Below are 11,364 nucleotides of genomic sequence, written 5' to 3' on the forward strand. Positions count from 1 at the left end.
GGGAGCACAGAGTGGGAGCTTGTTCCATAGTGGGTCCAGAAACTGGGAATGCCTGCTCATATTTCCTCCTCAGACAACTTGTTGGGACAGTGAGCAGCAGCTGATCATATGACCTCAGTGCCCTTGGTGGACAGTAAGGATGGATGAGGTCACTCATATAGCCTGGCACTTCCTGCTTCAACGCTTTAAAAGCAAACATTAACATTTTAAACTGCACTCTAATTTTCACCGGCAAACACTGGTATGATGTGGCAGGATTTTGGGGGGATTTTGGTCAGCAGGCAAGGGCTCAGAGAGATTGGTCCGGAGTCATATCGTGTCCATTTTCCCTCTCACCTTTGATGCACACCAATTGGCCTAAAGGACTAACATGTCTAGCGAGGATGCTGTAGCTGTAGCTCTCCATGCTGGTCCCACCTGGAGAACTTTATAAACTTTAGCTCTGCCTTTAACACCATCCTCCCTCACAGATTGGTGTGTAAGCTGTGAGATCTGGGACACCCACTCTGGTGGGGCTCATTTCTCATAGAAGTGTCCTTCTAGTGTTGTTCTATTGAGAGCATCCTAAATGACATTTTATCTCTACCTCCCAATTAAATCCCAACTTCTTTTTCATGTCCAATAAAGTTTCATGTTCAATAAGGATTCATGTGCAATAGGGTTCTACCGCCTCCTTAAAATTATAATGTTATATTTTGTATTCTAGTGTATTATTTTAGTATATACACTGGCTTTGACCTTTCGCCTTATTTTCTTTCCTTGTTATATATTTATATTTACCTCTCTGGCTCGGGGACTGTTACATTACAGATATTCTGATTCTGACTATAATCTAGTTGAGAGTTAAGGGAGGATCAATGTGTCAGAGTCACTAAAAAAAAACATGCACTTCACTTTGCTTAATACGGTATGATAAAAACCTAATGACCGCATTTTTTTTATTTATCAAATTTAAATTCTGGATCAAAAAAATCTAATCATTAATTTTTACTGTTAATTTAAGAATTTTACAGAGACTCTGTAGAGGAGGCATTGAGCTGCACCACCACCTTCGTCTGTCAGTGAGGATTTTAGCAATATGAAGCTATTTACCTGATTTTGTGGAGCCTTTGGTTTTATCTGAACTGTGTACTGATGCAGTGATGGATTTTCATTCCTTCATATTAACATTCTAAAGACTGTGTGAGAGCATGGTTGGAGGTAGAAAAAGCCATTGGCACTGTGGTCTGAAGGAAAGTTTTTTCGGGCATTACACAGGTGCCATATAATTAAGCATGTTGCATCATTCTGTATTGTAGATTTGCTTCTGCATGGATGAAAGGCTTATAAATAGACACACAACAACACTGTATATATAATAATGCTTTATTAAGGTTTTTACATAATCATTCATTTTATGTGACATGTAAAACCACTTGGAAATGTTCATTTATTCAGCAGCCTCTTTGCCCTATAAATAAAAAGGAAAAAAAGGTGTTAATGACATTAAACAATTATTATAGGCACAGTACTTCATCAACATCCATATAAAATTACTTAACAATACAACACAACTGACAGACTCAATATAATATTATAATTACCTTGCCAGAGTCCCGGCTCTTGGCCCTCAGCTTGTTGACCTGGGACTCCGCAATGTCAGCACGCTCCTCAGCCTCCTCCAGCTCATGCTGCACCTTCCTGAACTTGGACAAGTGGGAATTGGCTTGTTCCTCCTGGAATTAAATTCAGTTATTTAATTTTGATTTAAAAAGCTGCATTCATTGAGACATGAAATATATGAAAGTAAATCTTGACTTACAGCTTCCTCAGCCTGCCTCTTGTAGGCCTTGACCTTCAGCTGCAGTTTGTCAACCAGATCCTGCAGTCTGTTGATGTTCTTCTTATCCTCTTCAGTCTAGAAGAAATATGAAACTTTGTTAACTGGTTTCTGGTGTGATTAAATGAGTTCCATGTGAATAAAGTCCATGTGTGGATTTCGTACCTGATAAGTGAGCTCCTTCACTCTCCTCTCATATTTGCGGACTCCCTTAACAGCATCTACTCCACGTCTCTGTTCAGTTTCAACCTCACCTTCCAGCTCACGTACCTTCAGAGAATGAACTGAAACAGTTACCTCTGCTTCTGAGGACATGTTGGTGTCACATTCAGGTGATCCTTAAATCAGCAGCTCACCCTTGACTCCAGTTTCTGCAGTTGTTTCTTGCCACCCTTCATGGCCAGATTCTCAGCCTCATCCAGGCGGTGCTGCAGGTCCTTTACTGTGACCCTCCAGGTTCTTCTTCATTCTCTCCAGATGAGCACTGGTGTCCTGCTCCTTCTTCAGCTCCTCAGCCATCATGGCAGCCTGGAAGATTAGGATAAGTACATTTTTTTTACTAAAGTTGAAATTGAAATCATATTTTAAAAATATAAAAGATTATGTCCTACATCAGTGATGGCTTTCTTGGCCTTCTCCTCAGCATTCCTGGCTTCCTGAACCGTGTCCTCCACTTCACTCTGGATCTGAACCAGATCACCTTCCAGCTTCTTCTTGGTGTTCAAAAGGCTGGTGTTCTAGGACCACACATTTGGAGACATGGAATGTTAGTTGATCATTCTAGATTCTGACATGTGGTTTGCCACAACTTGAAACCAAGAAAGTACCTGAGAGTGAAGAAGTCCAACACGCTCACTGGCATCAACCAGCTCCTGCTCAGCCACTTTGCGGCCTCTCTCTGTCTGTTCCAGAGCAGCTCTCAGCTCTTCGATCTCAGCCAGCATCAGGGTGTTCCTGCGATCAACCATGGCAACCTGTTCCTTCATGTCCTCCTGTCCTCTGACAGCATCATCAAGCTGCAGCTGAGCATCCTGATAGGTAGAACACCAGAATGTGAAGCTTCTGCAGACATTTTAAATATACTCTGGAAACAATGATGAGGTTTACATACCTTGAGCTGTCCCTGCAGATTCCTGAGCTGCTTCTGTGCCTCAGAAGCCTGGCGATTAGCGTGGCTCAACTGAATCTCCATCTCATTGAGGTCTCCCTCCATCTTCTTCTTGATTCTGAGGGCATCATTCCTGCTCCTGACCTCAGAGTCCAGAGTGCTCTGCATGGAGTCAATGACCCTCTGGCTGTTCCTCTTAATCTGCTCCATCTCCTCATCCTTCTCTGCCAGCTTCCTGTCAACTTCACCCTTGACCTGGTTCAACTCCAGCTGGACACGGAGAATCTTGGCTTCCTCATGCTCAAGGGTTCCCTGTTAAGCCAACCATGAAGTAATATGTGGGCAAATGCAGCATATTCATCTGGAAAGACACATTTATGCATTGTGGTAGAAGTTTACCTCAGCTTCCTCAAGGGCAGTCTGGATCTCTGACTTCTCAGTCTCCACGGCCTTCTTTGCTTTCTCCAGCTCATGAATGCTCTTGCCAGTCTCACCAATCTGTTCAGTCAGGTCAGCAATCTCCTCTGTTGAAGACATTATGAAACGGTTTAGAAAGCAGGTAGAAGTAAAATACCAATAAGGGAGTAAAAAGTCACATTTTTAACTTACGCTGCAGATTCTTATTTTCTCTCTTCAGAGTCTCCAGTTGATCCAGAGCCTCCTCATAGGAGTTCTTCATCTTGAACAGCTCAGTGCTCAGAGAGCGAGCCTCCTTCTGGGCACCCTCCAGCTCTGCCTGGCCCTCCTCATATTTCTGCTTCCATTCTGCCAGAACCTGTATTAAATAACAATTAAGAGCAGATTTTCACCAATTGCTCCATAATCTGGAATGCTGATGACTGTCTTATTACAGAAACCAAAATGAAATCCATTACCTTGTCAAAGTTTCTCTGCTTCTTGTCAAGGTTGGCAGCCAGGGCGTTGGCCCTCTCAACATCAATCATGAGGTCCTCCACCTCACCCTGGAGTCTCTGCTTGGTCTTCTCCAGAGAGGCACACTTGGAGTTCACAGCCTCGATCTGCTCCTCAGCCTCCTGGAGACGCTGGGCCAGCTTCTTCCTGGTGAATGAGTGTAGATTTGAGTATAGACTTCATGTGCAAATATTCTTCAAATTAAAATCTTTTCCTCTGTCTGCTTCATACTTGGATTCCTCAAGCTCCTCAGTGCGCTGGATGGCATCAGTTTCATATTTGGTTCTCCACTGAGCAACTTCGCTGTTGGCCTTGGACATTCCACGCTGCAGCTCAGCCTTTGCTTCCTGCTCCTCCTCAAACTGCTCCCTGAGAAGGTCACAGTCGTGGCGGGCAGACTGCACAGCATGAGCCAGGGCATTCTTGGCCTGTAAAAATAGGAAGATGTAATGTTCCATAATCTGGCATAATCTTAAATATTCCTCTGCTAGTGAAATATTCATCCTTTTCTTTACAGCAGTACATTACCTTGACTTCCTCCTCAGTCTGCCTCTTCAGCTCTTCAATTTGTTGAGTGAAGGCCTGTTTGCCTCTCGTCAGCTGAGAAACAAGAGCCTCTTTCTCTTCAAGTTGACGGCCAAACTCACCTGGTTTAAAAGAAGTGAATTAGTATGAATGTGTAGATTCACCATGAATCAGGGTAAACTAAGACATAACAATATTTTTACACTCACCATTTTCAGTCTGAAGTCTTGCTTTTTGGGCACTGAGGTCATTGAGCTGACGAAGGTTCTCATCGTTCTTAGACTTAATTTCACTAAGTTGGTCCTCAAGAGTACGGCACATCTTCTCAAGATTTGCCTGGTAGTGTCATGTGAAGAAGAAAATATAATTTCTTTGTTAATGATGTTTTTGATGAGAACGGTAACGGTGTTAAAGGAGTAAATACATTTTCCAACCTTAGCTTTAGCAACAGCCTCCATGTTGCTGGAGAGATCATCAATCTCCATCTTGAATTCACTCTTCTCCTTCTCAAGCTTCTGCTTGACACGCTGGAGGTTGTCGATCTGCTCTCCCAGCTCTGCCACGCTGTCGGCCTGCTTCTTGCGCAGAGCTGCCGCGGTGGCTTCATGCTGCAGGGTGGCCTCCTCAAGGTCACGGCGCAGCTTCTGGAACTCAGCCTCACGCTTCTTGTTCATCTCGATTTGAGCAGCAGTGGCTCCACCAGCCTCCTCAAGCCTCTCACTGATCTCCTCAAGTTCCCTGGAGAGATCAGCTCTCTGCTTCTCAACCTTGGCACGAGCAGCACGCTCAGCCTCAATTTCTTCTTCCAGTTCTTCAATGCGAGCCTGAAAACGCAGTCAGCATAAGTTAGATAGAATCCAAATCAGAAATAATTCTAAAACTCTATCAACATTACATTACCTGAAGCTCCTTGATCTTCTTCTGAAGCTGAGCACCCAAAGATTGCTCATCTTCAATCTTGCTCAGAAGTTGGCTTGTTTCAAAGTCCTTCCTGGGAGAAGCATTTCAAAGAAGTTTAACAAAATGATACTCTTTACTTGTTAGATTAATGTAGAGATAAATGTTGACATTTCCATACTTCTTCAGCTTCTCCTCAGACTGCTGCTTGTCATTTTCAAGGTCCATGATGGATTCCTGGGCCAGCTTCAGGTCACCCTCAAGCTTTCTCTTGGCTCTCTCAAGGTCCATTCGGAGCTTCTTTTCTTGCTCCAGGGAACCTTCAAGCTGAATAAATATGAAATGTGTTGTTTATTCATGTAATTGGAATTGTATTTGTAAAAAGTTTGTAATTCATGACAACTCACATCATCCACTTGCTGTTCAAGCTTGGTCTTGGCTTTGGTCAGAGTGTTGACTTTGTCCTCCTCTGCCTGGAGATCATCCAGAGTCTGCTGATGAGATTCCTGGAGGGCTTTCTTCTCCTTTGTGAGCTTAGCAATGCTCTCATCCTGAGAGGCCATCTCCTCAGTCAGGTTCTTCACCTGCACACAGAAGGAAATAACAGGTAAATACAGACTAGGCTCAATAATTATGGATCGTACGTTTCTGTAAACCTTTAACAACCACAAACCTTGTTCTCTGTGGCGTGTTTCTCTTTCTCCACTTTAGCCAAGGTCAGTTCCAAGTCATCAATGTCCTTCTTCAGCTCAGAGCACTCATCTTCAAGTTTCCTCTTCTTAGCAGTCAGCTCAGCATTGATCTCCTCCTCATCCTCCAGCCTCTCGGTGGTCTCCTTGAGTTTAGCCTCAAGCTGGATCTTACTCTTAATGAGTCCTTCACATCTCTCTTCTGCATCTGAGAGGTTCTCAGATTCCTAGGTGAACCATGGACATGAGCAGGCTTAAGAATGAGATCTTTACTCGTATTGATCAATTTATTCCATTTGGTCAGTGTTACTTACAGATGCCACTTGCAGCTGCAGGTCATTCTTTTCCTGGAGCAGTGCCACCATCTTCTCCTCAAGCTCTTTTTTCTTGGCTTCTGCCTTTGCCAGATCTTCTTTGCACTTGGTGTAATCTTCCTTCATGTTTGCCAGCTCCTTCTCAGTCTCAGCACTCTTCAGGAGGGGCTTGATCTTGTAGTACACTTTCATCCATGGCCAGTGTTTGACATTCATGAATGAGCGGACGTTGTACTGGATGGTGTAGATGGATTCTCTGTGTGATGAGAAACAGGTTTTCATCTATAACCGTTAATTATATGTGTAATAGGCAGATCCTGTCTGTTAGATTTATATAAATCCATGTTACAAACCTCCTCTCTGTCATCTTAACATATTCCTTCCTCATGAGGTATCCACGGCAGAGGGCCTGAGTCATTGTGACCAAGGAAGCAAGTTTCTCATCTCGCATCTCCTCAAGAGTACCCAGCAGACCAGCCTTGAAGAACACCTGTGCACAATGTGAACATGAGTTACTTTGTGAGATACTTTCATTGTATAAGTAAAAAAAAGTCGCTAAGAAGGAATTATCACCTTAGTGTGTCCAAACTTGTACTGAGTATGATCAACATCAATTGACCCCAAGAGTTTCTCAGAGGCTTTTTTGTTGTCAATAAATTGACCTTCAGGGATAACACTGGCATTCAGCACTTTGTATCTGAAATACAGAGAATATAGTTAGAAAAGTTTGTTCTTCAGAGACATGATATGAAATATATAACCATGGGAAGATCTTATGCACCTCTGCTTGAAGTCACCATAGAGGATTCTGCTTGGGAATCCCTTTCTGCAGATTCTGATACCCTCCAGGACACCATTACACCTCAGCTGGTGGATAACCAGGAAGTTCTCCATCAGACCTAGTACATAACATGCATTAGTGAACTGACACCCATGATCAAATATATTTTGTTGTGTATGTGTTTTGTTTCTGAATTTGGTTAAATGATTCTGTTACACTTAGTCAGTATAAGACAAGACATGTAGAGAACACGTTTTTATATAAGAGTGAAGTAGTTCATATTTGTGTATAAATGTTTTTTTTACCTGGAGTCTTAGACTCATTAGGAATCAAGCAACGCACAAAGTGGGGATGGGTGCTCCTGAGGTTGGTCATCAGCTTGCCCAAGTTCTCCTGTGGGTGTAGTTATTTCATTATCATTAATTCATCATAACTGTGTGAGGGGTTTCTGACTAAATCAATTAAATCCACTGACCCTGAACTGTGAGGACACCGTCTGCATGGAACCACCCTTCTTCTTGCCTCCCTTCTTGCCACCACCACCACTCTCTGCAAGACAAATTTAACATTTATAAAAAAAATATTAAACTGACACTTCAGTCTGAGAAGTTTGATCTGAGAAACAAATTATTTGCAACATAAAAATCTTTACCCTCAACTACAGCAGGGTAGAGGACAGGCAGCAGCTTCATTGAAGACTTCTGGTACAGCTGAAGAACAGACTCGTTCAGTGGATCCCTGTTCTTGTCCAGCCAGCCACTGACGTTGTAGTCCACAGTACCAGCGTAGTGGACCAGTGAGAAGTGGGCCTCAGCCTTGCCCTTGGCAGGCTTGGGCTTCTGGAAGGCGTTGTTCTTGCCAAGATGCTGGTCATACAGCTTGTTCTTGAAAGACGTGTCTGAGGCCTTGGGGAACATGCACTCCTCTTCAAGGATGGAGAAGATGCCCATGGGCTGTTTGCAAGTAAGGAGTTCATTAGAAATGAATGCACATACAATTGTTTTGTGTGTTTCTACAGAGTAAAATGTAAAGGTACCTTCTCAATAAGTTCAATGCAAGCAGCCAAGTCCATGCCGAAGTCAATGAACTCCCAGTCAATTCCCTCCTTCTTGTACTCCTCTTGCTCCAGAACGAACATGTGGTGGTTGAAGAACTGTTGCAGTTTCTCATTGGTGAAGTTGATGCACAGCTGCTCCATGCTGTTGAACTGTTCAGAGAGACATTAATAACTGTTTAGTACTGTTTAGAAAGTGGTGAATAATATGTGTTTAGTAATACTTACATCAAAAATCTCAAAACCAGCAATATCCAGCACACCGATGAAGAACTGTCTTGGCTGCTTTGTATCCAGCATCTGGTTGATACGGATAACCATCCACAAGAACATCCTCTCATAGACGGACTTGGACAGGGCGCTCACAGAGTTCAAGACCTGAAACGAAGAATTGATGAAGTTGTGTTGAGTGTTTTGGAAAACCCATTTTGGTTAAATAAAGGATCATTTATAACATGTTACCTACCTGAGGAACAGTCTGTCCCTTTGTCACAAACTCATTTCCGACCTTCACTCTGGGGTAGCACAGAGCCTTCAGCATATCAGCTGAGTTCAGGCCCATAAGGTAGGCAATCTTGTCAGCCACTGCAAAAAACATATTAAATACACTGCTAGAGAACAACAAAGCGTGTAAAACCAGGTAATATATTCTCTATTTCCAACCTACCCTCTGTGCCATCAGGCTCAGCCTGCTCCTCACGCTGCTTCTGCTTGAACTTCATGTTACCATGATGGATCACAGCACCAGTCAGCTTGTAGATACCAGCTTTCTCTTCACCGCTGAAGCCCAAGATATCAATGGCAGTCTAAAACACAAATATTCAGGGAACATTTCAGAGAAAATATCAACAAATGTAAAAAATGTTTTTTTTGTTCTGAATCTGAACTGTTACTCACATCTGTGGCAACCAGCTCAACTTTGTCATCAATGCTGGCCACAGTGATCTGACCCTGGCTGATCATGGGGAAGTCATAGGGGTTTGTGGTGATGAGCGTCATTTCTGGTGGATAAAAATGTGTTACTTTCTTTAAGTAAACGGCATTGATACATTGAACAATTCTTCATGTTTTTCAAATTTACCAATCAGCTCAGGCTTTTCATTGGTCATCATCTGGTAGAAGATGTGGTAGCCTCTCTCATCTGGAAGCTGGAATGTCACTCTAGACTTCTCCAGCAGATCTATTTGTGGAGGAGGAGATTCATTTCATATATGCAGATTCACATTACGATATCTTTGGCATGAATTTGCCATTTCGTAGTACGTACAAGTCTCAATGTCAGCACTGGACAGTCTTCCAGTGGTGCCAAAGTGAATTCGGATGAATTTACCCTGTATGAGACATAAACACCATATCAGTATTTCTCAAACATACTTACATTTAGAAATTAATTTCTATCTTTAACGTTACTTACAAAGCGAGAGGAGTTGTCATTCCTGACGGTTTTGGCATTACCATAAGCCTCCAGCAGTGGGTTGGCAGCAATAATCTGGTCTTCCAGAGATCCCTGCAAAGTATAAGAAGCCGATTTAATATTTGTTCCATAAAGTAAAACAAACAAGGATCTCAAGAGGTTAGATAGTTTACTGCAGAACCCGACCTGTATTTTGCCGGATGTTGCCTCCTTTTTCTTTTCACCACCAGCCACTGCAACAGTTGCAAAGTACTGGATGACACGCTTGGTGTTCACAGTCTTTCCAGCACCGGATTCTCCACTAGGTAATAAGAAGAGTTTAAGAATGTTTTTAAGTAGAGTAACAACGATAGCTGTAATATTGCCATAATCACATGACATTAGTTCAGAAAAATGATGGTTTTAACACTTACGTAATCAGGACAGACTGGTTCTCTCTATCTGCAGGATGTACATAATATTGTATTTAATTTTGAACTATATTTCTGAAATTGCTTACTTGCATACAATAATAATAGTTACATAATCACAATAATGAACTTGTGATATGCAAATAAAACAATTAAATTAATTAGTAAATTCAAGTTAATCATCCTTAGAGACGAGGTAGTACATATTGTATTTCATGAATCCTCAAAATGGAAGTCATATTGAAAGTCTCACCAGTAAGCATGGACTGATAGGCGTTGTCAGAGACAGAGAAGATGTGGGGTGGGGCTTCCATGCGCTTTTTGCCTCTGTAGGCAGACACCACCTCTGGGTCGTACACGGGGAGCCACTTGTAGGGGTTCACAGTTGCACAGAACAGGCCAGAGTAGGTCTGCAGGAAGACAGCAATGCGTTACAAAGGAGAACCATTGGAAAGTTGTCATTTTAAAGAGCTTTTTATTGCTTACGTAGATCATCCATGCTGCATAACGCTCTTTGAGGTTATACAACACAGAGGCTTCATTAAGGTGGGTCATCATGGCCATGTCCTCAATTTTGTCGTACTTGGGGGGATTCATTGGGGTGACATCGTCCTCCTTAACAGTCTTTTCCTGAAATCATTTTGACAACATAATTGAATTGGAAGTTTCTATAACAGTGAATTGGACAAAAAACAAGACCTGTGTCTTGTAAAAAGTATTACCTCTTTTGTTGTAAGAACTTCAACTGTGACTTTGCCACCATCCCTCTTCTTGATTGTAGCTTTCAGGTAGAGCTCCTTATCATCAACCACAAAGCAAGCGCTCTTGGCATCGAAGGGCTTGTTCTGAGCCTCGATTCTCTCCTTCTCAGGCTTACGGAGATAAATGGCAGCCTTGCCAAAAATGGCCATCTCCGCGTCCGTACTCATGGTGGCAGCTTACTGAAGGTATAATGGGAAGAACCCAGACAGTACAGAGCATTGTTATTGGCATTCAAAAGCCAACAAGAATGTAATCTAATGCAATCTGCAAGGAGACTTCACTTTTTTCTTTGCCTACTTAGTGTGCTAGCTTTTTCATTTCAACGATGTGCTAATCTGGTTTCTTTGTCTGTGTCTTATTGATGTGTAAAGCCATGGTGACAAATGTTTCTCACCTTGTTTTCTTCCCCAAGCCACAGAAGAATGTCCAGGTTACTGCAGCAGAAACACATTTTTTTGTATACTATATGATCGTTTTGAATGCTCGATTCCTATGTTTGTGTGGTAATTGAATGCATATTCAATTATGTATTTATGGAATTTGATCAGCCTTTCCATTTAATTAAACTGCCTTCAAGAAATTAAGTACCAATAGGTGCATCTTACCACAAGGTTGAACGACACTGGCCTTCTGTACCACTGTGCATGATCATCTCTTCTTTGCCTCTTTTATAGCCTTG

The 11,364-nt window shown here is 42.4% G+C and overlaps 1 pseudogene; it reads right to left on the minus strand.

Moving 5' to 3' along the window:
• Positions 1-1,429: 1,429 nt before the first annotated feature.
• LOC114785410 (myosin heavy chain, fast skeletal muscle-like) lies at positions 1,430-11,364 on the minus strand (annotated as a pseudogene).

Source organism: Denticeps clupeoides, chromosome 3 (genome assembly GCF_900700375.1).
Source record: "Denticeps clupeoides chromosome 3, fDenClu1.1, whole genome shotgun sequence".
Taxonomy (NCBI): Eukaryota; Metazoa; Chordata; class Actinopteri; order Clupeiformes; family Denticipitidae; genus Denticeps; species Denticeps clupeoides.